The 27,089-nt window shown below is 43.9% G+C and overlaps 1 long non-coding RNA gene across 2 annotated transcripts in view; it reads right to left on the bottom strand.

The window, feature by feature from the left end:
- The window catches only part of LOC129397588 (uncharacterized), a 49,650-nt gene extending 23,887 nt beyond the window's left edge, over positions 1 to 25,763 (bottom strand). The window contains exons 1-2 of one of the 2 annotated variants that reach the window (XR_008625133.2): positions 24,302 to 25,763; positions 3,623 to 3,827 (exon numbers count right to left, since the gene is read on the bottom strand). This is a non-coding gene — a long non-coding RNA (uncharacterized LOC129397588). Of the gene's footprint in view, positions 1 to 3,622; positions 4,207 to 24,301 lie in introns of those variants that run through there. The other variant, XR_008625132.2, reaches the window with a different exon arrangement.
- Positions 25,764 to 27,089: the final 1,326 nt, after the last annotated feature.

The raw sequence follows: 27,089 nt of genomic DNA, 5'->3' as shown, positions 1-27,089 counted from the left end.
AGAAGGTGAGCTGAGATTTGCTCTCATATAGTCCAGTTCCAGAATCTATGCTCTTAACCACTACACTCGCACTGTCTCTCGGAAGGATTTGATGCTAAACAAGTAAAATTTTTAGATTTTGCTACAGTGACCTAAAAGCTGTTTTGGAAATTGGCACACTGTAATAGGTTCTTTGGAAAGAACCAAAATTATATACACATATTATATATAATATATATGCATGTACATATTATATAATATATAGAATATATGCATATACATATACATATTTTTAATGAAGAATTGTCTCATATAATTATGGAGGCTGAGACATCCCATAATCTGCTGTCTATGAGCTGGAGACCCAGGAAACTAATGGTGTAATTTCAGTCTGAGTCTAAAGGCCCAAGAACCAGGGGGACCAATGGTATAAGTCCCACTCTAAGGACAGGAGAACACCAAGGTCCTAGCTCAAGCAAGAAGGCAGGAAGGAAAAATATCCTCCCTCCTTCTGCCTTTTGTTCTATTTAGGCCCCTCAGTGGATTGGATGTTGTTCGCCTGCGTTGGAGAAGGCAATAGGCTCCACTAAGTCTGTTTCAGATGCTATTATTTTCCAAAAACCCCTCACAGACACACCCAGAAATAGTGCCTAACAAGACACTTGAGCATCCCATGTTTGTCAAGTTGACACATAAAATTAACCATCACACACCCATAGAGTGCTAATTAGGAAAAGCAACTTGATATCTTTTTACTATATTTGTTACTGATGCACTCTTTGGCATCCAAGTGCAGGTTATCTCTCTCTGTCTCCATTTGCTCATCTTTACAATGCTAATAATAAATGAACTTATTGTGCCAGGCGTGATGGCTCACGCCTGTAATCCCAGTACTTTGGGAGGCCGAGGTGGGCGGATCATGAGGTCAGAAGTCTGAGATCAGCCTGGCCAATATAGTGAAACCCTGTCTCTAATTAAAAAAAAATATGAAAATTAGCAGGGCGTGGTGGTGCGCACCTGTAGTCCCAGCTACTTGGGAGGCTAAGGCAGGAGAATCACTTGAACCCGGGAGGCGGAGGTTGCTGTGAGCTGAGATCGCACCACTGCACTCCAGCCTGGGCGACAGAGCAAGACTCCATTTCAAAAATAATAATAATAAAATAAATGAACTTATAGTATTGTTGCAAGGATTAAATGAGATCATTCATGTCAAGTACCTGGAACAGTAAGTACTTGGCACATAATAATCTATTATTATCATTAAAAGGGAACCAAGTTTATGGTATTTGTACTAAATAACATATTAATATTTTGCTTTTCATTTTGTATTTGTTTCATTTTATTCTTTATCTACCTTTTGCTTCTCATTTTAGTTCTTATGTTGTGCTCTTTTTTAGGTAAGGGTAGTTTGGCTACAAATAGTTAGAATGCACATCTAAAGTCTGTGTAAAAATATACCAGGACTTTTCTTATTGTCTTAGAATTGCAGCTAAGGCCCAACACTTAGGACCAAAGGTACTTAATCTGTCACATTCTAAGTATGCCATTATTTCGGGCTGGTCATCTCACTCCAGAGCTTATGAGAAGTACCAAGAAGTACCTCTGGACTTGCCCTATCACTAACTGCCTCCCTTGCAATCCCCCAGTCAGTATAAAGTGGGTATTTAGAGCAAGGATGTGGCGCTAGGGGGAGTGAAGTGTTTGAGATTATCCCCTCTGCTCATCCAATCAGGGGCCTCAAGAGACTCACTGGTCAAGACAGGAATGACTGAAGGAAGAGGAGATCAGCCTTTCATTCCTTGGTTAGATGACTGCATAGCTAGAAGATGTGATGATCTGTCATCAGTGCTTGTGACCATGTAAAAGAGAATTACGGAGATGTGACATGACAGGGCAGGAGAGGCAGGCGTGAGACTGCCAGGGAACAGGAAGCCAAGAATTTCTGGAGGAGAAAGGTATAGAGGATGGATCTTGCACTGGGTTAGCTCCAGATGATAGCAAAGATAAGGTACTGTCACCACAGGAAGGACAATGAGAAATGCAGTGGAACAGAACCAGCCAGGGGACTGCTGCAAGATCCAACTGTATCTTGAAAGGACCTGCTAATACTTGGGGAACTACTTGAAAGCGAGTCCCTAGTCAGTGGAAAATGACAATGACCATCATCCATATCACTCCTACACAGACACTGAGAAAAAAGAGCAACACAGCCAATCAAGTGGAGCATGCAAACTTGTGCAGGACGGCAGAGAGATGTTCGCCCTTTTCTTCCCCCTCCCCCAGTTCCTTGGAGAAGTTAGTTCTTAGAAGAGGGAGGAGATGTCTGAAAACCAGACCAACTCCTGGCCATAAATACATAGTCACGTGCACACATACCTACACCTATACAAAGTCACACAGTTATACACATGTATACCAACACACACATATCATGCACACTTACACACACACATCATGTGTATCGACAGACACAGACACACATACACACACTTGAAGTCATTAAAGCCACAACTGTAGCTGTCTTAATCTTTTTGAGCTGCTCTGGCAAATGGGTAATTTTTTTTTTTTTTTTTGAGACGGAGTCTTGCTCTGTCGCCTAGGCTGGAGTGCAGTGACCCAATCTCGGCTCACTGCAAGCTCCGCCTCCCAAGTTCATACCATTCTTCTGCCTCAGACTCCCCAGCAGCTGGGACTACAGGCGCCCACCACCATGCTCGGCTAATTTTTTGTATTTTTAGTGGAGACAGGGTTTCACCATGTTAGCCAGGATGGTCTTGATCTCCTGACCTCATGATCTGCCTGCCTTAGCCTCCCAAAGTGCTGGGATTACAGCTGTGAGCCACCGCACCCTGCCCACAAATGGGTAATTTATAAACAACAGCAATTTATTGCTCATAGTTCTGGAGGCTGGGAAGTCCAAGATCAAGAGGTCAGCAAATTTGGTGTCCAGTGAGGGCTCGCTCTCTGCTTCATAAATGGTGCCTGTAGCTGTGTCCTCACATGGGGAAAGGGGCAAATGAACTCCTCCTAAAGACCCTACTCCTTAATACTGTTGCATTGGAGATTAGGTTTCAACATACGAGTTTCAGGAGGAAACAAACATTTAGAACACAGCACTAGCCTGTGCAGGAGAGAGGGGAGGGCTCAAGATCTGAATCACACATAAAACTGAATTTTAAAAATGAAGAGGCATGAGTCTTAAATAATAGAATAGGAACCATTCTTGTAATCAAAAATGGCTGACAAGTTACAGAATCTAGACAAAAAGTCTTTATGGGAGACACTACTGCATGGGAAAAGGAGGGTTCCAACTATGTGGTTGAGAGTATCCAATAAGCCAGGTATAGAAAGAACTGAAAGGGACCAAACAATTTAATCCATGAGCACCAGAGCTGCAAGGGGACAGAGAGGCCCATCCTTTGGTGATATACAAAGCCATCATCTGACAGCTATTCATGAAGCACCTACTGTTGTTCTATACAATTCACTGTAGATGCAGAAAGGATTAAGATCTGCCTCCTATCTTCAAGGAGCCTAAAGGAGACTATCATAGCTCTTGGCTAAGGATTTATGTCACTGCCCAAACCTTGCCTGAAATGAGTGGTACCGGCTTTGAACTCTCACTCCTCAACTGTCTAATCACCTTGAATCTTTCCAGAATTCTAAGATAACTTCCTGCTCTAAGTCACTTGATGCTGCACAGATTTCAGTAACAACAGTTAAATCAAAGAGCTCCTCCAGCTGCATTCTCTGCATTACGAGTGCTGCTTCTTTGCAGCCTGGCAGGGTCTTCACAGACGATCCAGCTCCATTCTTCTCCTCTGGTTTTGTTTCTTCTTGCTGTCTGTCTAAAGTAGGCAAATGGGCAGGGATTGCGGATGGGAGAAAAGAAGAGAAAAATTTATCTGAACATACATTTAAGTTCCACTTAAAAAAAAAAAAAAGATTAAGATCTCCACATTACCTGCTAGCAGTTTGCAATTATTTATGTAAACAGCTAATGATTTTCTAATGGAATTGACCAAAGGGAACAAAGGAGAGTCCTGGTAAAAACCCATTTTTAATAAACCGGTGACTTTTTATACTACCAAATTTCAACCATTTTAACCTCACATGGCTAAATGGCATTCATAACCCAAATTTGAAATCACCAAATTTTATTCCATGATCCTCACTAGAATCCTGAAACATTAGTAATTCTATTCCCAGATTCAGGCTCCTCAGTGACAAGTTGATTTTTAATAGTATGTCCTATACACAGTGCATATCAGTATAGACATAACAATTTTGCCTTGAAGAGAATGCACAGTAAAACTATAAAAGTGCTCAGTGCATTTCTAGCAATAAAACCCAAGAACACAGAGTTACGTGAGAGGCTGCCTGCTTCGGCAACAAAGTAAAATCAACTGACAAAGAATCCAAGATGCTAATAAGAGTGGATACTGAACTCTTGTAGTTTAAACGACAATATATCACCTAAAGGAGGAAGAGAATTAACATATCTATTGCTTCTATATATTAACCTAAATAAAAGAGACATCTGGCATCAAGTAAAAGTTTATTGATGTTAGAGATTACCAATTTCTTTTGTCTCATTATGAGTTTTTTCTAAATCAAATAATGAAAAGTAGAGGGGAAATCTTATCCAATATTTTAAACCTTTTGAATAATCTGTAAATATGACATTTGCAGTGGTCACATTATCCGAAGGTCACATGTGAGATAAAAGGATGAGAATGGACAACCAAAATATTTTATTTTAGTTCTCTATGAAGACTGTTTAACAGACCCTCCAGGCAGGATCAAAAGAATTTGGCCTTATCTGCTGGAACTATTATTCATACCTGCACAACGCTGGGAGGAGTGCAGAGCAGGGAGTGAGGGTGTAGGTGCTGCAGTCCAACTGGCTTGGTTTCGCATCTAATCTTAACTTTCTATTTGTGTGTCCTTGAGAAAGTAACCTCTCCTAAGCCTCAGCATCTTCGTCTATAAAATGGACAATGTTTCATGCATAGCAAGTGCTCAATAAATGTTAGCAATTACCATTATTATGAACGTTTATTGAGAAAATGATCCCAAAGAGCTAGCTGCCCCCACTTCTTCCTTTCTCCGCTGATAAAACCATGTTGAGGCGATGCCACTTTTCTAAGCCAAATGAAAATCAGAAAATGCCGAACTTCTAGAAACAAAATTGTTTGACATATGAACTTCTTTATGACAATCAATTAGACTTCAAGAAGCAGCTTTGCATCCAAATGAGGTTCACAGATCTCCTGGTTGCCATTCTGAGAGCCACGATGTGGCATGGGCACTGTGTGGTACAGTGTGGTTTGTGGTGAGTCATCGTTAGGCCTACCCATGGGTAGTGGATGTAAATGGAGAATCCTCAGACCCTGCAGCAAAGGTCCCATAACCCAGTCATTAGGCCTGGGAGATGCAGCTTGCAGAGAGACAGAATGAAAGCCTTAGTAGGTCGCATAAGTTGTCTCTAAGTGCTGATGTAGCCAGGGCATAAGAGACATAGGCCCACAGTTCTCTGTACTCTGTGTGACCTGGGGTCATCTTCCTGCATGCAGGCTGCCAAGGCCACCAGACTGAATTGATCCTCCATGAGAAAGTAAGGCAGAGAGAAGCCATTTCTTTCCATCTAAACCTTTATCAAGAGTAAATCCTTTACATTGCTATTTAGCAGCTTTGATTGTAAGTCAGAACAAGAGCAACCATGAACTGAGTCCAAACTGCCCTCTTCACTCACCCTCACACCTGGTCAGGCCTAGCCTACATACGTGCCACCCACTCCCTTCCCCTCCGAGGGGCAGACATTGCTAATGGATCACAGCAGTCTGTCCTGCTGAGTCCAAATGAGCCCCACAGTTCTCATCACTGGACTTCAGGCGGCTACTGTCATCCTACTACGGTTAGCAAATAAGTTCAACCCAATTTGCCAACCCTGATGGACACTGAATTTTATGCAGTAGACTGAGAAATACTAAACAACTCCATATTTAAGGAGTTAGAAAAGCATAATCTGTTTGTGCACCACTATTTTTCAAATCAGAGAGAGTATATGATAAAAATAGACTATTGGCTGGGTGTGGTGGCTCACACCTGTAATCCCAGCACTTTGGGAGGGCAAGGCGGGCAGATCACAAAGTCAGGAGATCAAGACCATCCTGACCAACATGGTGAAACCCCATCTCTACTAAAAATACAAAAATTAGCCAGGCGTAGTGGCATGTGCCTGTAGTCCCAGCTATTCAGGAGCCTGAGGCAAAAGAATGACCTGAACCAGGGAGTCAAAGGTTGCAGTGAGCCGAGATCGCGCCACTGCACTCCAGCCTGGGTGACAGAGTGAGACTCTATCTTGAAAAATAAAAAAATAAAAATAAATAAATAAATAAATAAATAAATAAATAAATAAAGACTATTGCCAGATACTGGCCCATCTTATTTAGATTTTTATTGTTTTCATAGCTTTCTAATCGCACATCTATTTTAAAGTTTCCTCTCTATTTCCAAAGTGTTTCTGACTCCTTCCTCTCTCACACCCTCTTAAATGTGGTGGCCATTCAGCAACTGGATCTGACCTCTCCATCTAAGAGCACTTCTGCTCCATTTTAGACCTTTCAACATTTAATACCCTCTCAGTGTCACTATCAATAGAGCTATGAGTGAGCTCAACCTTTCCCTAGAAGTGGTGATTTAATGTGTGAATTATATGGTTATTAGAATGGGTGTCAGGGAAACAGTGTAATATATGTAATGTGGGGGCTGATGGGGCTGGAGAAGCTGAATCCGTCTGGATGATTTCTGGCACTTCTTTTAATGCTATGTCAATTATTCTTATGACCAATCACTCAAAGCTGTCTATTACCTTCTAATAATAATAATAATATTTTTCACTTAATGTTGCACCTTTCACCAGAGTATTTCAAAGAGCTTTGCAAACATTCATTAACATTTTATGAAGTGGGCAGGTAATATATAAATACCAAGTCACATGTCCCTGAATAGCAGCCGTTAATAGTTCCCTTGACACCACATTCAGGTTAGGGCAGAAACTAAAAGAGACCGTGTAAATGAGAAGTCACGCGCCATCATTACCGGCATTTACTGGGTGTCCAAAGGGGCCTGCCAGAGATGCAAATATAAGTCTTATTTTCTTGTCTTTCAGTGTGGTGGGAAAGGTGGGCTGTCCTTCCTCTTACTACCTCTCATACACACGAACCCCTCTTCCGGAGACACAATGTAGACAATCCAGAATACTAGATTCTTTCAGCCTCAAGCTCTCAGATCCCATGCTAAGAGGAAGCTATCTTCACAGGGGGATAATTCTGGTTGTCCTATCCATGATCCTGACACAGGAATCGTAAGTACTTCCACCCTATCCTCAGAACAAAATGGAATGGCTGACAGTGCACAGCAAGGGCTGGGAAGGACATGCTGTCAGACCCTGGGTAAGGGGAGCTTGAACACTGAGTGCCAATGAGATTGAGTGTGAGCAGTGACCTAAGAGGCAACCACAAGGGGTCCCTAAGAGCCAAGGTTACAAGTGCCCCAGCTTAGTGGCTGGTGGGGACAGGCAGAGGAGAGGAGTCACCCTTGAACTCCTATTCTCTCTCTTTTTTTTTTTTTTTTTTTTTTTGAGACATAGTCTCACTCTGTCGCCTAGGCTGGAGTACAGTGGCATGATCATGGGTCACTGCAACCTCCGCCTCCTGGGTTCAAGCTATTCTTGTGCCTCAGCCTCCCAAGTAGCTGGGATTACAGGCGTGCGCCACCAGGCCTGGCTGATTTTTTGTACTTTTAGTAGAGACAGGGTTTCGCCATGTTGGCCAGGCTGGTCTCAAACTCCTGACCTCACATGATCCGCCTGCTTCGGCCTCCAAAAGTGCTGTGATTACAGGCGTGAGCCACCGCGCCAGGCCTGAACTCCTATTCTCTATGTAATTTGTCTATATTGGAAGATATAATAGAATTAGAATGAGAACCAACAGCCCATTTTGTTCATTCCTCTTGACTTTCTCTGGGAATGTAAGCGTGTATTTACCCACATACTGCTATTATATGCTAAATTAGGCTGGGCATCATCATCAAATAATCTCAAGGTGTTGACACCACGATCGTTTACTTGTTGTTCACACTAAATCCATTTCAGCCTCATATCAGACTCCCTACTAAGAGGAAGCCATCTTCATGGGGAAGGGGTGAAATTCTGGTTGCCTCTAAATGATCCTGACACAAGAATTGTAAGTACCTCAACCCCAGCTTCAGAACAGGCTCAGGTTGTTCTTGGGGACACTCGTCCTCCATGTGGTGGCTCACCATTCCAGGCTTCAATCTTGGGTGTCTCCATCCCTACATGATCCTTCCTGGTTCACCATGGTGGGGAAAATAAGATGGAAGGTAACATACCAGCTCTTAAATGCTTTCCCCAGAGGTGACACACGTCATTTTTATTCCCAGCATGTTGGCTAGAACGAGTCACGTTGTGCCATCCAACTAGTGGAGGGGCAGGAAATCACAGTCCTCTGTATGTTTTAGGAGGGGAGAACTGGAAACATTAGCAATGTCTGCTGCAACTATTAAGTGCTGGCTTAGTTTGGGACCAGAGGAATCTTCTTCTTTTTTTTTTTTTTTGGAGACAGAGTCTCGCTCTGTCGCCCAGGCTGGAGTGCAGCAGTGTGATTTCCGCTCACTGCAACCTCCACCTCCTGGGTTCAAGAGATTCTCCTGTCTCCGCCTCCTGAGTAGCTGGGATTACAGGGGTGCGCCACCATATCCAGCTAATTTTTGTATTTTTAGTAGAGATGGGGTTTCACCATGTTGGCCAGGCTGGTCTCGAAATCCTGACCTCAGGTGATCCACCCGCCTCGGCCTACCAAAGTCCTGGGATTACAGGCGTGAGCCACTGTGCCCAGCCGGAATCTTCTTTAGACTTCAAAGGCAATGTGGTAGAGCATAGAACAAGAGTGTCATGACAAATGGGTTGGCTTCCCTTGCCTTGTGCTCTGTGGACACTGTCAGACTGTAGATAAATGCATCCTCAACATTAGATATCATTCAGATACGTCTAACGGTGCCATTGTGTTTCTTTCTGCACAGACCTAAGCTTTCTCCCAACAGTTTTTCCTCTCATGCTTTCTTTCTCCTTTTCATCCATTAATTTAGAAAGGTCTTGGGTCAGCATATTCCTCTCCTACCCCACCCCCAGTTTCCTTTACACAAAGGGTGTTTTCTGACTGCAAAAACATCATGCAATGGGGAGAATCCTGTGAGCCAATATTTCTGTGTTCACTAAGATAGCCGGGCGCGGTGGCTCACGCCTGTAATCCCAGCACTTTGGGAGGCTGAGGCGGAAGGATCATGAGGTCAGGAGATCGAGACCATCCTGGCTAACACGGTGAAACCCTGTCTCTAATAAAAATACAAAAAATTAGCTGGGCGTGGTGGCGGGCGCCTGTAGTCCCAGCTACTCAGGAGGCTGAGGGAGGAGAATAGCGTGAACCCGGGAGGCGGAGCTTGCAGTGAGCCGAGATCGCGCCACCGCACTCCATCCTGGAAGACAGAGTGAGACTCTGTCTCAAAAAAAAAAAAAAAAAAAAAAAAAGGAATGTTCTCTCCTGTCTCCTTTTTGAAATTTAAGAAATGATTATCATTCTGGTGATTTATGCAATATTCACTCTTGAGTACCCACCAGTGCATTATCCATATTGTTTCCTAAACATTGTTGACATAATTGGGTTAGGAAGATATTTTTCACCCTAATTCACTGTCCCTTCTTTAAAAGCAGAAAATTTTCTTAAGATTTTTCTTAAACCCAAAACAGATTTCATGTTCTTCATATTAGAAAGAGTATGAAGCCAAAAGGTACCAGCTCCCTTTGCTACTCACAGCCAGAAGTCTCTCCCTTCCTCCCGGACCTTCTGGGCTCAGTGGCCCCATCAGTCCTTCATTTTCTTTTGGAAGCTGGTTCAGGGAATAGTCTACTGTAGCAGAGGAAAGTCAAGGCAAAGGGGAAGGAAAGGAAAATTCCTCCATGTCACAATCAAGTTCCCGGCACCCTTTCATTCCAATTCTTTATAGCTAATCTAATTTTTTCTAGTGGGGAAAAAAGGATTTGAGAGGTATAAGCGTAGGGGCAGGGGACTTTTCCACAACTTCTCAGCTATGTGATTTGGACAACATACTTAATCCCTTGGGTCTCCGTCTACCAATCTCTAGAAAGGAAACAATAATACTGCCAACATCATAAGATTGTTGTAAGGAATAAATGAAAATATATACATGAAATAGCACAAAGAAGACATGTAAAATTTATCTCCCCTTCCTGAAAAGGTTGTTCCATCTCCCTCTTCCCCTCCTCTCTCCTTTTTCCTCTCTTCCCAGCCCATCATTTCTAACCTCTTCCCAGGCAAAGACTGAGATGCCCACAATGAACCTTTCTTTGCCCAAGAAAGGTTCCATTAGGCCTCTGTCTGTGACAAAGCTCCATTAGACATTGCCCAGGTGAAAGTCCATTAGATCTTAAACAAAAGGACAAGTCTCTCATTAAATCTATTGGGAAGCATCAAGAGGAATTCCTAATAACAAATCTGCATATAATATTTATTATCCCTTAATGAAAGTATGCATGCAGTGACCCTTGGCATATCATCATGAATAAAAATGGTTTTAGGCTGGGTGCAGTGGCTCACACCTGTAATTCCAGCACTTGGGAGGCCGAGGCAGGCGAATCACAAGGTCAAGAGATCCAGACCATCCTGGCCAACATGGTGAAACTCCGTCTCTACTAAAAACACAAAAATTAGCTGGTGGTGCGCGCCTGTAGTCCCACCTACTCAGGAGGCTGAGGCAGGAGAATATCTTGAACTTGGGAGGCAGAGATTGCAGTGAGCTGAGATCGCGCTACTGCACTCCATCCTGGTGACAAAGCGATACTTCGTCTCACCCAAAAAAAAAAAAAAAAAAAGGTTTTAATGTTAATAGCCTCTCTCCTGACTCAAAAGAAAAAGTCTTCGCCAGGCATGGTGGCTCACCCCTGTAATCCTGGCACTCTGGGAGGCCGAGGTGGTGGATCACGAGGTCAGGAGATCGAGACCATCCTGGCTAACACAGTGAAACCCCGTCTCTACTAAAAATACAAAAAATTAGCTGGGCGTGGTGGCTAGCGCCTGTAGTCCCAGCTACTCCGGAGGCTGAGGCAGGAGAATGGCGTGAACCCAGGAGGCGGAGCTTGCAGTGAGCAGAGATAGCACCACTGCACTCTGGCCTGGGCGAAAGAGCGAGACTCCGTCTCAAAAAAAATAAAAAAAAGAAGAAGTATTGCATAACAGGCTGTTAAAAGGTTTCAGGTGCCCCATCCAGAGGTTCATATGAGAAGTTAAATCTTTCCTGGGGTCCAGGTGCAGTGGCTCACACCTATAATCCCAGGCTGAGGCAGGCAGATCATTTGAGGTGAGGAGTTCGAGACCAGCCTGGACAACATGGTGAAACCCCGTCTCTACTAAAAATACAAAAATTAGCCGGGCGTGGTGGCAGGAACCTGTAATCCCAGCTACTCAGGAGGCTGAGGGACGAGAATTGCTTGAACCTCCGAAGTGGAGGTTGCAGTGAACCGAGATTGTGCCACTGCACTCCAGCCTGGGTAACAGAGCAAGACTCCATCTCAAAAGAAAATCTTTCCTGGGAACCTTCTATCCTCAGGTTTGCACATTCCTGTTAAAGTACCTCCTTCATGCTTCCATCTCATGAGTCTCAACCCATCTTTTGGGAAACTTCAGCCCCTCTTCTTGGAAATTGGTCTCAGTCCCAAATCAATCCCCTCTCACGCCCCAATCTAAGGTATATTTCTGCAAGTCTCAGTAGTTAAGTACACAGCAACACCTCAGCCAGGAGGAGGGCTGGAAGGGAGAGACTCCTAGGTGCTTTTTTTTTTTTTTTTTGAGACAAGAGTTTCACTCTTGTTGCCCAGGCTGGAGTGCAATGGCACAATCCCAGCTCACCACAACCTCCGCTCTCAGGTTCAAGTGATTCTTTTGCCTCAGCCTCCCAAATAGCTGGGATTACAGGCATGTGCCACCACGCCTAGCTAATTTTGTATTTTTAGTAGAGACAGGGTTTCTCCATGTCGGTCAGGCTGGTCTTGAACTCCCGACCTCAGGTGATCCACCCGCCTCAGCCTCCCAAAGTGCTGGGATTACAGGTGTGAGCCACCACGCCCAGCCCCTAGGTGCACATTAATAGCACAGCCCAGGATAGGGAGGGCGCAGACCTTGCAAAGCAAGTCCCTGTGTGACCTCACCAACCCCATCAGTGTAAACTGAAGGCATATCTATTTATTCTCCCAACTTTATAGCTAATAACTGTTGGGCTAAGTAAACACATCCCCTAAAGACAAAAAAAATCTCATCTGTTCCTTCATTTATTCTGCAAATATGTATTAGGTTATCATTATTATTATTTTGAGATAGAGTCTCACTCTGTTGCCCAGGCTAGAGTGCAGTGGCACAATCTCTGCTCACTGCAACCTGTGCTTCCCGGGTTCAAGAGATCCTCCCACCTCAGCCTCCCAAGTAGCTGGGATTACAGGTGTGTGCCATCATACCTGGCTAATTTTTTATTTTTAGTAGAGACAGGGTTTTGCCATGTTGGCGAGTCTGGTCTTGAACTCCTGGCCTCAAGTGATCTACCCACCTAGGCCTCCCAAAGTGCTGGGATTATAGGCATGAGCCACTACGCCCAGCCTGTATTCGGTTACTTATTATTTATTTATTTATTTATTTTTGAGACAGAGTCTCGCTGTGTCGCTCAGGCTGGCCTGCAGTGGCGCAATCTCAGCTCACTGCAACCTCTGCCTCCTGGGTTCACGCCATTCTCCTGCCTCAGCCTCCTGAGTAGCTGGGACTACAGGGGCCCACCACCATGCCCTGCTAATTTTTTTTTTTTTTTGTAGAGACGGGGTTTCACTGTGTTAACCAGGATGGTCACAATCTCCTGACCTCGTGATCCGCCTGCCTCAGCCTCCCAAAGTGCTGGGATTACATGCGTGAGCCACTGCGCCCAGCCCTGTATTGTGTTATTATGTGTGTCAAGAACTCTCCTAGACGTTTTTTTTTTTGAGACGGAGTCTTGCTCTGTCGCCCAGGCTGGAGTGCAGTGGTGTGATCTGTGATCTGGGCTCGCTGCAAGCTCCGCCTCCTGGGTTCATGCTATTCTGCCTCAGCCTCCCGAGTAGCTGGGACTACAGGTGCCTGCCACCACGCCTAGCTAATTTTTTGTATTTTTAGTAGAGACGGGGTTTCACCATGTTGGTCAGGCTGTTCTCTATCTCCTGACCTCGTGATCTGCCTGCCTCGGCCTCCCAAGAACTCTGCTAGACTTTGTGGACTGTTGCTCCTCCTGTGAAGCTTGCATTCTAGTAGAGGCATGTGCTGGATATCTTCTGTGTGCTTGGCCAGATCCCCTCTCCCCTCTTTGCAACCCTACTCTGTGTCTTCGGAGACTGATCTTTATGAACTATATCCACTGGCAGCCTTGCCCTTTGGTCTCTGGTTGGGTAAGGCCAATGAGAAGCACTAGCAGAAGACTGGATTGAAGCAGGAGCGTGAGGTCTGCATGTTTATTCCCCCACACCCTCCCTGCTGGGTCACAGCCCTGGCAGGTAAGCTCTCTTATAAACTGTAGCTATTCTCTCCAGGCTCAAGTAGCTGCTCACTGCCCCGCCCCATTCAGGCCTAGGGTGGTAAGAGTTTCTTGTTGTTGTTAAAAGGAGCATCATCAGCCCTCGATGGGTTCCCTTACCTGCCCACATCTTTGTGAACAGGCACTTTGCCAGCCTCTCCTCAACTATCCCATTTGAGTGGGTTGTTTTCTACTGGAACTTCATTGATGTAGGGAGGTAGATGTATAATCAAAATGATCCATAATACTGCTTATAAAATCTAGTTATTGTCAGAGAAGATAGATTGTGGAGGGGAAGGCACTGTAAGAGTGGTTAGGAAAGGTTCTTTGAGTAGGTTACCTGACTAATAAACAGGGGTCAGCAGTTCTCTGAGTGAGATCATTCCAGACAGAAGGAAAAGCAAGCGCAAAAGACCAGAAGCAGGATGAGCTCTGCATCATCTAAGAAGGAAAATGAGGCCAATGCAGAGAAGGAGGAGGAGTGTGATACGTGATGAAGTGGAGAAGCAGGCAAGAGCCAGCCCAGGTGGATTCTCACACTGCTATACAAAACTACCTGAGACTGGATAACTTATAAAGAAAAGAGGTTTAATTGGCTCATGGTTCTGCAGGCTGTACAGGCTTCTTCTGGTGAGGCCTCAGAAAACTTACAATCACGACTTACAATCATGGCAGAAGGGGAAGCTAGCCCATCTTACACGGCCGGAGCAGGAGGAAAAGAGCGAAGGGGGAGGTGCTACAAACTTTTAAACAACCAGATCTCATGGGAACTCAATCACTATCAAGAGAGCAGCAAAGAGAAAATCCACCTCCATGCTCCAATCACCTCCCACCAGTCCTCTCCTCCAACACTGGGGATTACAATTCAACCTGAGATTTGGGCGGGGACACAAATCCAAACCATCTCAGAAGGAGTTTAGATTTTGTTGTGGGGCAATGTGAAGATGTGAAAGGGATTTAAGTAGGAAGGTGGCATGATCAGCTTTACATCTCTGAAAGCACTCCCTCGGGCCGATCTGTGAGAATGGATTCTTGGGGGCAAGAGAGGAAGCGGGAAGATCCATTGGAGCCTCTGGGAGCATCCAGAGCGGAGAAGATGGGGACCTGGAGTTGGCTGGAGACTGACAGTGAACAACAGTGTTGGGTGTAGTATATGTTGGAGGAAGAACTCACAGGACTTGCCAGGGAGTGAGATGTGAGGAATGGAAACAAGAGGAATCAAGGATGACAGGGAGGTTTGGTACTTGAGCAGTTGCATATGCAACGGCACCATTGACAGGGATGCTTAAGACTAGGGCAGCAGCAGGGGGTGAGGGAGAGGAGGGAAGATTAGAGAAGACATCCAAGTGCAGCTGCCAGCATCAGCGATACCATGTAGAGAGGGACTTACCGCAGAGGAGCTGGGCAAGCTGGTGGAGGGAGGGAATGCAGTTCATCTGCACCATCTAAACCTGGGAAGGTGATGGGACATCATTTTCTAACTGCTCATACATTTCAAAGTGCTGTTCTCTCAACAGAGTCAGCGTGTCACATTAATATGCAGAACACTGCTTACTTTCTTTCCTTCATTTCCTACTTCCAAATTGTACATCTTCAGGCCTGCAGAAAATAAGAAAGAGGCCCAGCTCTGAGCCGCATCCCTTTAATAGCTGTTCCTTTAGACATGCAAAGAAAAGTCTGGAGCTCACAGGGATGACCTGATTTTTTTTCCCACGGAACCCCTCTCTCCTCAACTTCTATGTATGGGAAAGAAAGGAATAGCTTTATTCATTCACATATTCAACAAGTATTTACTGATTACCCACTCTGGGCCAGTTTCTAGGTGCTGGGGTAGAAAACAGACAAAAATTGCTGCCCTTATAGAACCTACCTTCTAGGTGGGGGAGACAGAAAATAAACAACAGACATCATTTTAAAAATTAAATGATAAAATGTCTTAGAAACTGAAAAGGCTGGGGGCGGAGAGACAGGAAACAAACAACAAACATCATTTTAAAAATTAAATGAGCCGGGCGCAGTGGCTCATGCCTGTAATCCCAGCACTTTGGGAGGCCAAGGCAGGTGGATCACCAGAGGTCAGGAGTTCAAGACTAGTCTGGCCAACATGGTGAAATCCCGTCTCTACTACAAACACAAAATTAGCTGGGCGTGGTGGCACATGCCTGTAATCCCAGCTACTTGGGAGGCTGAGGCAGGAGAATTGCTTGAACCTGGGAGGTGGAGGTTGCAGTGAACCAAGATGGCACCACTGCACTCCAGCCTAGGCAACACGAGCAAAATTCTATTTCAAAAAAAAAAAAAAATTAAATAATACATCTTAGAAATTAAAAAAAAAAGCAGAATAAGGGATATTTGAAGCACAGAGGGGGATTCCATTTTTAAATAGGATGGTCAGAATAAGTCTCATGGAGCAGGTGGCATTAGAAGAGTGACTCAGAGGTGAGGCATAAGCTAGGCAGATATGGGGATAACATCCAGGCAGAGGCAACAGCCGGAGTCAGGAATGAGCCCGGTGCGGGAGAAATAGCGAGGAGGCCGGTGTGACTTACATAGCCGCGCCTAGGACACCGGCCCTATCCAGCACCTGCTGAACACCACCTGTCCTTCAAAGCCCAGTCCAAATGCTGCCTCCTCCACGAAGCTCTCCCCAGATACTCCAGTCCACATTCATCTTTCCACTCTCTGGACTACCTCAGTACCCACAGTCAAGGCCACACAGTTCAGAAGTTATTTTCAAATGGTTTTATTCATTTTGCCTACCCAGCTAAACTCTTTCAAGCTTTCTAAATTCAGTGAACCCTTCTTTGTACTTCTTTGTGTCAACCTTGGCACACAATAAGTGAACAATAAATGCGATTGATTTATTGACTAAATGAGGAATTCTTAAATCATTATATTGGACTTTGAAATTACAGGCACACAAATGTACATCCACATATGCCTAAAATCTTCCCCTCATGTAGTGCTAACCTCTCTTCAGGACCTGGCTGAGAGGACCTTGCTGGAATATCAAAAGACTGGGACCAAGGAGGAGAGGAGGGATGGAAGGGTGAAGAGGCTCCAGGTGATCATGATGTGTTTAAAAGATGAATGCTTGAGGCACAGATACTTGGGAATAGATTTGTTAAAATGGCAGAGGGCAAGAAACAGTTAACTTTGGTGCCTCAGAGCAGCAGAGGAAAAAGCTGAAAATCATTTTTTTGTAAAATTTGTAACTTTAAAAATCTATGTTTTAAAAAAGACAAAAAACAGTGCAGGAGAGACTGTCTCAGTAACTGTCTAACGAGGTTGGCAAAGTGACAAATGTTTCTCTCTTCAATGGTTTTTCCATAGTTAAAAAGGGAAGTTAACATCCCTGGTAATCTGCAGCATTCAACAGAAAGATGACCTCACTTTGCAAATAGACTTCTTATTTTCCTTCCCACTTGGTGTGTCCCAAGAAATAAATGTGGGCAATGTCATAGGAAGAGCACTTTTCCTTCCACCCCCATGTTCTTAACCTAAACCACAGAGAAGACACCATCTCCTGTCTGCTAGGTGAGAGAATTGAGAACACCTGTACTTTCTCTCTCTCCTCTGTCACTGGCTCATTCCATGTGACAGAGAGATGGGAAAGGGCAGGGCAGGCACAGGCCATGTTATCCGGGAGGCAGGACCTCCTCCAGGAAGCAGAGACCAGCTTTGGTTCACTCCTTCACATTTGCACTCAGCTCAGCTTCACAAATCTGCATGTGCCCAACGAGATGAATAACTGTTTTCCTCTCCCAGCTAATAAACAGTCAAATCGGGCCTTCTTTGGGCAGGCCTGGTCAGGTCTTCACCTTTACAAGATGGGCTGAGAATGGTTAGGTCAGGAATGGGAGGGTAAGGAAGGTTGTGTTTTGGAAGGGGAGGCAGAAGGCTTAGCCACATTCTCCAGCATTGCTACTAATAAAGCTGATCAGCATCTCAATTGGTCAAGAGCCTGTAGAAGAGGAAGGGTCATTAATTAGCCCCCTCAGATATCCAACACAATTGAATTCTCCTGATAACAAAGACTCTTAGAGAAGTACCTGAGATATTGAAACATTCAAGCACATCAGCACCATTGTATTTTGTGATAAAGACTAGAAAGCTGAATCTAGAATCTATGACCATTTTCCAAAAAACATGGCAGGTTTTAGGGCTCTATTGTTTCATGTAGTAAGATTTTCAAGGAGAATTTCCAAGTAAGAAATTCTCTGTAGTCTTCATTTTAACAAATAAGAAGGAAAACAATGAAAGATATATTCTAATGCCCATGAACATTTTCGAACTGACATTGCGTATTCCCTCCAAAGTGGCACTGAGAAGGACACATCTTTTCCGTGGTATTCCTGGCAAGAATGCATAACTTGAAACGAATCATAAGAAAACAATCAGACAAACCAAAATTGGGGGAACATCAGGGGCTTGTACTCTACAAAACTGTCATCTCATGAAATACTAAAAAAGAAGGACCAAAGAATGGTTGCAGATTAAAGGAGACTAAAGAATGTATGATCCTGGGGCCTGGCGCGGTGGCTCACCTCTTTAATCCCAGTACTTTGGCAGGCCAAGGCATTTGGATCACTTGAGGTCAGGAGTTTGAGACCAGCCTGACCAATATGGTGAAACCCCGTCTCTACTAAAAATACAAAAATTAGTCAGGCATGGTGGTGCACGCCTGTAATCCCAACTACGTGGGAACCTGAGGCAGGAGACTCGCTTGAACCTGGAAGGCAGAGGTTGCCGTGAGCCGAGTTCACGCCACTGCACTCCAGCCTGAGTGACAGAGGGAAACTCTGTCTCAAAAAAAAATAGAAAGAAAAAAAAAGTATGACCCTGGAATGGAAAAAAACAGCTGCTGGAAAGGACACTTCTGGCATAACTGGTAAAAATTTGAATATGGAAGGTATATTTAAAAATAGCCTTGACCGGGCACGGTGGCTCATGCCTATAATCCCAGCACTTTGGGAGGCCAAGGTGGGTGGATCATCAGATCAGGAGTTCAAGACCATACTGGCTAATACGATGAAACCTCGTCTCTACTAAAAATACAAAAAATTAGCTGGGCGTGGTGCCGGCCGCCTGTAGTCCCAGCTACTTGGGAGGCTGAAGCAGGAGAATGACGTGAACTTGGGAGGCGGAGCTTGCAGTGAGCCAAGATGGCACCACTGCACTCCAGCCTGGGCCACAGAGCAAGACTCTGTCTCAAAAAAAAAAAAAAAAAAAAAAAAAAAAAGAATAGCCTTGAATCAATGTGAAATATCCCAAATTTGATAAGTTTATGATGTTGATGCACTTAATATTCTTTTTTTTTTTTTGAAATGGAGTTTCACCCTTGTTGCCCAGGCTGGAGTGCAATGGTTCAATCTCAGCTCACTGCAACCTCCCCCTCCCATGTTCAAGCAATTCTCCTGCCTCAGCCTCCCAAGTAGCTGGGATTACAGGCGCCCACCACCCACCTGGCTAATTTTTGCATTTGTAGTAGAGATGGGGTTTCACCATGTTAGCCAGGCTGGTCTCGAACTCCTGATCTCAGTGGATCTCAGGTGATCTGCCCGCTTCAGTCTCCAAAAGTGCTGGGATTACAGCATGCCCAGCCAAGGCACTTAATATTATTAGAAAATATTTGCTGACACCATTATGATCTCTGCAATTTATTCTCAAAGGGTTCTGCAAAAAATAGAATTTGTTACATATCATGTATCATATCATAGACATGCATCTATAGAGCAAATGTGGCAAAATACTAACAATGGATCAATCTAGGTAAAGACAACTGATTTTATCACTCTTGCAACTTTTCAGTAGGGCTGAAAAAATTCAAATTAAAAGGTTAAATTTTAAAAAAGAGATCCTCCCCAACAAGATACCATAATTCTTATGTATTCTTGAAACTTTGAGAGAGGATTAAATAAGTCTTGAGGATGTCATAAGAGATAGAAAATAACTTTGTAACAAATCCCCTGTGTCTCAGCACACTGAGGCTGTAATTTAGGTCACCTCACAAGGGGGATCTAACCGTCTGAGTGACTGCTTTCCAATCTGCCTGTCAAAAACAGACCTACCCGATGTGCAGGGTGGAGAGTGGTGGCCCATAAAGTGAGGCTTGCTTTAACTGGTTCCATTTTGGAGCCACGTGCAGCCCTCCTCACTTTCCACCCCTCCCTGGGCTTGCATCCCCCCCATCTCATCCCTGTTCCAGTCTACAGCTACACTGAAAACACAGCTGTGCCTTCATAGTGGAAAAAAAGAGAGAGAGAATCATCCAACGCTCAGACTCACCTAGATCACAGATTGTGTTTTTAAAATATATTCACACTGCTCTCAAGCATTTGCCATAGAAACAGACATGCATAAATCCGCTTTATGACAAGGTCTTTTTGTTAAATCAGTTTAAAAATATTTCCTTGAAAACGGTCCAAGACAGACATGCCTTATACTAAATAGTGTTAGGGTGAGGTTTCAAGGTATAATTATGACCATTTCAAATAAGCTATTTCCATCATAAATGTCAGATAATTTGCAAATCTTGTTTTAGTTACACAGCCAGGATTCCTTTAGCTCCTCTGTATCAGCCCATTTACAGGCCCTCAGTATGTGTCAGAGATTGCGCTCGATAAATATTATCTTATTGGATCCTCACTACGTTTTTAGGTATAACGTATTATACCTAATACCTACATTTGTGTCTCTGTTTTACAGACAAGAAAATTGCGGCACAAATGGTTAAGTCAATGGCCCAAGGACACACAACTTATATTAACAAGCAGAGCCAGCGCTTGAGCCCAGATCTACCTAATTCCAAGATCCAGACCTTAACATTAATCCATACCTATATCTCATTCACTGCAAAGTAACCCCTGTATTGGATTCCATCAGACCAATATGAAGCCATGGAGAGACCTCAGAACCTTAAGAAAACTCTAGGACAAGCCAAGCAAGAAAACAAGGACATTTCTTTTCTTTTTTTTTTTTTAGACGGAGTCTCGCTCTGTCGCCCAGGCTGGAGGGCAGTGGCATGATCTTGGCTCACTGCAAGCTCCACTTCCCGGGTTCACGCCATTCTCTTGCCTCAGCCTCCCGAATAGCTGGGACTACAGGCGCCCGCCACCACGCCCAGCTAATTTTTTGTTGTTGTTGTATTTTTAGTAGAGACGGGGTTTCACCGTGTTAGCCAGGATGGTCTCGATCTCCTGACCTCGTGATCCACCCGCCTTGGCCTCCCAAAGTGCTGGGATTACAGGTGTGAGCCACCGCGCCCAGTCTTTTTTTTTTTTTTTTTTTTTTTGAGACGAGTTTCGCTCTGTCACCCAGGCGGGAGTGCAGTGGCGCGATCTCTGCTCACCGCAAGCTCCGCCTCCCACGTTCACGCCATTCTCCTGCCTCAGCCTCCCGAGTACCTGGGACTACAGGCACCCACCACCACGCCCGGCTAATTTTTTTTTGTATATTTTTTTAGTGGAGACGGGGTTTCACCGTGTCAGCCAGGATGGTGTCTATCTCCTGCCTCGTGATCAGACCCCCTCGGCCTCCCAGAGTGCTGGGATTACAGGCATGAGCCACTGCGCCCGTCAAGGATGTTTCTTATCACAGGAAGAATAGAAGACTTTTCTGTTCAGCTCCCACTTTTTTGCCTGGATTGCTTGAACTTCTCACTCATAGAAAAAAAAAAGGCAAAGTTTTGGTTTTTTGTTGTTGTTTTTTTTTTTTTTTGCCATTTATTCTCTTCCTGAAATTGTGTAGACAACTTAGAATGACGTTTTGAATCAGAATCAAGTTCTTCTGCCACTCATCCAAAAGTTCAAAACGTCTGTTTTATATAGATGGCACCAAAAGCTTCAGGACATAATTCACATGCAAAAAAGTACAATGCTGAATATGAAAATCTGAAATACATACTGCATAAGTAATAGTAGTAAAAAGCCAATGATATTTTAAAGATATTTTAAAGATTTAGTATTTATCATTGTAACACAGCTTTTATGTTTGATGTTATAGGAAGCTATGAGTTCACTTTGGAATCAATGCTATTTTATTGCTTGCTGTTATATTTATGGAATGTTACTGTGAACAAAGCGGAGCAGGCCAAGTCTATTCCCAACATAACTTATAAATAATGTAAGTAAATAAGCAAATCTTCATGAAGCAATACATTATTTACTATTCTTTGTTGCTGAAATATGAGTTTAAGTTTTGGTTACATATTAATGTAAAATCTTAGCTTTTCCTAGGTCTCCCTGGGGAGTCAGATTCTAAAGCTTAACTCAGGATTAACCTTGGAGGCCTTCCCAACTCGGCTAGCTAAAAGCCACACTTCTCTCCAGAGTGAGGAACCAGAAGCTGCACTTTGGAAGTACCATCTCCCTCCATCATAGGCCAGTTATTGACAATGATCCCAAGAAAGTTCACATCAGCATCACAGTGTAACTAATCCAAGTGGGTGTTCTGTGGTTTTTGGCCAGTTGGGTTTTGCAAGAAAATCACTTGTCTAAGAATTTATCCCACTAATTAAGGCTATTTTAACTTTCATATACTATACCACAAGTGGGAGTCACTCAAACTTTCTTCAAGCTTTAGAGCGTATTTAATGACTCATTTGCTCATTTAAAGAACATTGGCCAGGCACAGTGGCTCACACCTGTAACTCCAACTTTGGGAGGCTGAGGTGGGAGGATCACTTGAGGCCAGGAGTTTAAGGCCAGTCTGGGAAACATAGCAAGACTCCATCTCTATAAAAAATAAAAAATTGGCCGGGTGTGGTGGTTCATGCCTGTGGTCCCAGCTACTTGGGAGGCTAAGATGGGAGGCTTGCTGGAGTCTAGGAGTTTGAGGTTGCAGTGAGTGGCAACTGCAATTGTGCCACTGGCCGTGCAGCCTGGGTGACAGAGCAAAACCTTGTCTCAAAAAAAAAGGAATATTAATTGAGTCCTATCATGGTGCAAAGTCCTGTTCACATTAGCATATTACAGTGAATAAGATAGGTAAGGCTTTCTTCACAGAGATGACATTCGTGAGGAAGTAGAGAATTAGACAGCAAACGTAAACAAATAAGATCATTTCAGTAGTAATTAGGAAAAGAAACAAGGTGATATGATGAAAATGATGAACTCACTTTAGAAAGGGAGGTTAGAGAGTGTTCTAGAAGGAAGTAACATTTGAACTGAGGCATGCTAAAGAAAGACTAGCACTTTTTTTTTAATGAGAAAATGTATTCTTTTCTTTTCTTTCTTTCCTTTTTTTTTTTTTTTTTTTTGAGACAGGGTCTCACTCTATTGCCCAGGCTGGAGTGTAGTGGTGCAATCTCGGCTCACTGCAACCTCCACCTGGTTCAAGCAATTCTCATGCCTCAGCCTCCCAAGTAGCTGAGATTACAGACATATGCCACCACGCCCATTTAATTTTTGTATTTTTAGTAGAGAGGGGGTTTCGCCATGTTGGCCGGGCTGGTCGCAAACTCCTGACCTCAAGTAATCTGCCCTCCTCCGCCTCCCAAAGGGATGGGATTACAGGCACGAGCCACCGCGCCTGGCCTTTCTTTGTCCTTTTAAGGCCAGCTAAAAGTCAGTGATCCATGGAAAAGAGGCAGTAAGATCGCTAGTTAGGAAACTTTTCAAGGTAATCTGAGATAGAGTCTTCTTGGAGAAAGGAGACACGGTAACGTAAGGAAAGTGCTAAATGGTGGATGCCATCCCTCAAAGACAGAAGTGGTCCAAAATGGCACCTGGGAATGAAATGCAGTGGCAAGAGATGGTTTGGTCCAGGGGGTGGGTACTAGGAGATCACAACAGAAATGGGGGTGAAATAAGAGATTTGCGTGGCCATGAGCAGCGGGGATGGCCTCAGGAGGAAGGTGGGGGGACAGGAACTGAAAAGACGCCACCGAGCCTGAAGATGTTCTGAGGGGCCAACTATGCAGATTGCATCTTCGTTCATCCCCGTGTAATCTCTGCTTTGTCCTTGCTCCTGAAGAACAAGCAGCAGTGGTCTCACTAGCAGCCCCAGGAGGCTGAAGGTCTTACTTGTTTGAGAACATTGTCCCATCTCCTAACCATGCTTGAAAAGTTGTATGGCTTGGCTATTCATATGTATCACCCCTAATAGACTTAATTATCTGAAACCAAAAGGCCAGAAAAGATCTCCAGAGGTTTCCCAATCAATGTTCTGCCTCTAAACAGAATAAACGAACAAACTACCCACGACAGAGATTAAACGCCTGGTTAGATGACCAGGCCTCCACAAATTTGTGAAGAGGGTGAAAGTCGACTTTTTACTTATAATTACACCACCCTTCACTGTGTGGGGTTAATGGGCCTTATTTTCCTAATGCCTAACATTTATTTCAAACTCTCTGCACCTGTTCTATCAGGCTGTCCCTCAGTAAATATTAGGTAGAAAAGACTATAATAAATGAACTCTCTCTAAGCAGTCAAGGTCTCCAGTTTAATATTAATCAATTATAGCCCTTATTAAAGGTTTACCCATAGGATGGAAGTGGGATGGAGGAGGAAGAATGTTTGCCATCTACCAGGGACACTTGATGCCAATTAAAGGAACAGAAGGTACGAAGGGCACAATAAATTGATTTTTTTTTGTTTTTACTTTTTATTGACATACATAAGAAAAGTATACTCACCGAAAGTGTACAGGCTGATGAGATTTTTAAAAACTGAACATGCGGCCGGGCGTAGTGGCTCATGCCTGTAATCCCAGCACTTTGGGAGGCTGAGGTGGGCGGATCATGAGATCAGGAGATCGAGACCATCCTGGCTAACATGGTGAAACCCCGTCTCTACTAAAAATACAAAAAGTTAGCTGGATGTGGTGGTGCGTGCCTGTAGACCCAGCTACTCGGGAGGCTGAGGCAGGAGAATGGCGTGAACCCGGGAGGTGGAACTTGCAGTGAGCCGAGATCGTGCCACTGCACTCCAGCCTGGGCGACAGAGCGAGACTCCGTCTCAAAACAACAACAAAAATAAATAATAATAAAAAAAATTGAACATACTCATGTACTCAGCACCTCGATCAAGAAATTGGCAGGATGTGGTGGTTCATGCCTGTAATCCCAGCACTTTGGGAGGCCAAGATGGGCAGATCACTTGAGGTCAGGAGTTTGAGATCAGCCTGGCCAACATGATGAAACTCCATCTCTACTAAAAATACAAAACTTAGCAGGGCATGGTGGTGGGCACCTGTAATCCCAGCTGCTCGGGAGGCTGAGACAGGAGAATTGCTTGAACTCAGGAGGCAGAGGTTGCAGTGAGCCGAGATTGTGCCACTGCACTCCAGCCTGGGCAACAGAGCAAGACTCCGTCTCAAAAAAAAAAAAAAGAAAGAAAGAAAAAGAAATTGATCACATTCAGCTGTCCAGCACCTCTAGCTCTCCCTGTTCCTTCCTGTGTCACTCCTGACCCCATGGGCAGTCATTTTCCTGACTTCTCACACCATTGATTAGTTTTGCCTGTTTTGGGATGTTCTGTAAATAGAATCACAGAATGTACTCTTGCGTCTGGCTTCTTTGGCTAAACATTATCTTTGCGAGATTTGTTCCAACTGTCGTGTGCAGTTAGAGTCACTCATTCTCATTGACATATAGTATAAGAAGTCATCTTGTAAATGTCAATATTTGACTCCCAGGACTGAATTCCAAGCATGCTTAAAGAGAAAAAAATATAAACTCATCCCCAGGGTAAAATTAACTCCGTTGACTGCAATAATTTTTATTTTGTTCATTGAGCACTGAGTTCATAATGCATTCTCTTAGACGTTCTTATTTAATTTGAAATTTACATCTGAGCTACTCTTAACAGGATACAGACAGATGAGTTCAAGACACAACCCTTTCCCAGCACCAAAGGAATGAAGCCAAGTTGTTCTCTTGCTCCAATTTTATTTCTTCTATCACAAGTAACTATGCATGAAGATACACCAGGAACAGCTGCCAGCGACTCATCCTCTGGGGGACCCATCCAGCTCAGCCAGTCAGTCAGTTGCTGGCATTTGTTCACAGGTTGCAAACAACAGAAAGTGCTTGTGATCATTATCTACACACTTCTAAGCCTTGCAAACAGAGACACACAAAGTCATAAGCTACAGCTGCTCCCTAATTCCTAAGTGTGTGCTTTGTCCATTCCACCAGCTTGCCTCTCCTAAATAACTTGCCTTCCGTCAGACACCTAGGGAACAGTGGCATTGGACCAGGAGGCTTCTAGTTCACACTGGACTGCAAACTGTTCCTAATTTTTGCTTGGATGGCAGTAAAATGTAAAATGGAATGGGTAGAAGTTGGCATCAGTTTGACTTTAAGTGTCATGCCAGGTCTTGCAGGATGTGGTCATTACAAGCCTATGAAAATTTCTGTTTACTCTATCTTGAAAACTAAGAGTTTAAAACAGCAGAATATTTTCAGGGCTGTGTGATACTTACGGTTCATTACAATAGCCTGTAAATAAATTCATAGGTGAAAAAAACATTTCCATTTGGAATAAGCTTAGCCTCTTTTGCCTGTATTGTGAGGTAGCGTGGGGGCAGTGGAACGAGAGCTGAGTTTTAATTCGGGAGATGTGAGTCTCCTTACATCACAGCATCACAAGCTGTGAGACTGGTGTGTCCTTTAAGAATTTCATAGGTCCTAAGTTTCTTCCCTGTGGAGGCTAACTTCACATCCAAGGGGCTTGGATCACATCACTTCACAACCAAGGGGCTTTTTAATCTAAGTTTCATAAATTGTTCTCATTGTCTAATGTAATTTTTTTTGACATTGATGATTTGAGTCTGAAGAGAAATACTTGGGATGTGAAGATCTGGACATTTAGGACTCTGAAGTCTTAGTTCCTGGAGTATATTTGGAAAAATGTTACCTGACTAGAGGAGCCTGTTGCTCAGGCTGGAGTGCAGTGGTGCGATCTTGGCTCACCGCAACCTCCGCCTCCCGGGTTCAAGCGATTCTTCTGCCTCAGCCTCCCAAGTAGCTGGGATTACACGCATGCGCCACTACACCCAGCTAATTTTGTATTTTTAGTAGAGACAAGTTTTCTCCATGTTGGTCAGGCTGGTCTCGAACTCTCAATCTCAAGTGATCCACCGCCTCGGCCTCCCAAAGTGCTGGGATTACAGGCGTGAGCCACCGTGCCCGGCCCTAAAGTTACTTTTATCCAGTAAGGTATTTCTTATTCCTCTTTTGCATAATTTTCTCAACTATTTTAAGATTTCCATTAAGATTTTCAATGTAACTGCAAATATGTATTTACTGATTTTGAAAAAACGGAAAATTTTACAGTTTTGAGTGATTCATGTCAATGATTATACATTTCTCCATTTATCCAATATGATTTTTAAAGGTTTTTTTAGAGGGGTACAAATCTTTTTTTTTTTTTTAACTTTTTCTTTTTCCTTTTTTTCTTTCTTTCTTTTTTTTTTTTTTT

Source organism: Pan paniscus, chromosome 3 (genome assembly GCF_029289425.2).
Source record: "Pan paniscus chromosome 3, NHGRI_mPanPan1-v2.0_pri, whole genome shotgun sequence".
In the NCBI taxonomy this organism is placed as follows: Eukaryota; Metazoa; Chordata; class Mammalia; order Primates; family Hominidae; genus Pan; species Pan paniscus.
The sequence above is the reverse complement of the archived record's forward strand: the minus strand, read 5'-3'. Positions and strand labels throughout refer to the sequence as shown.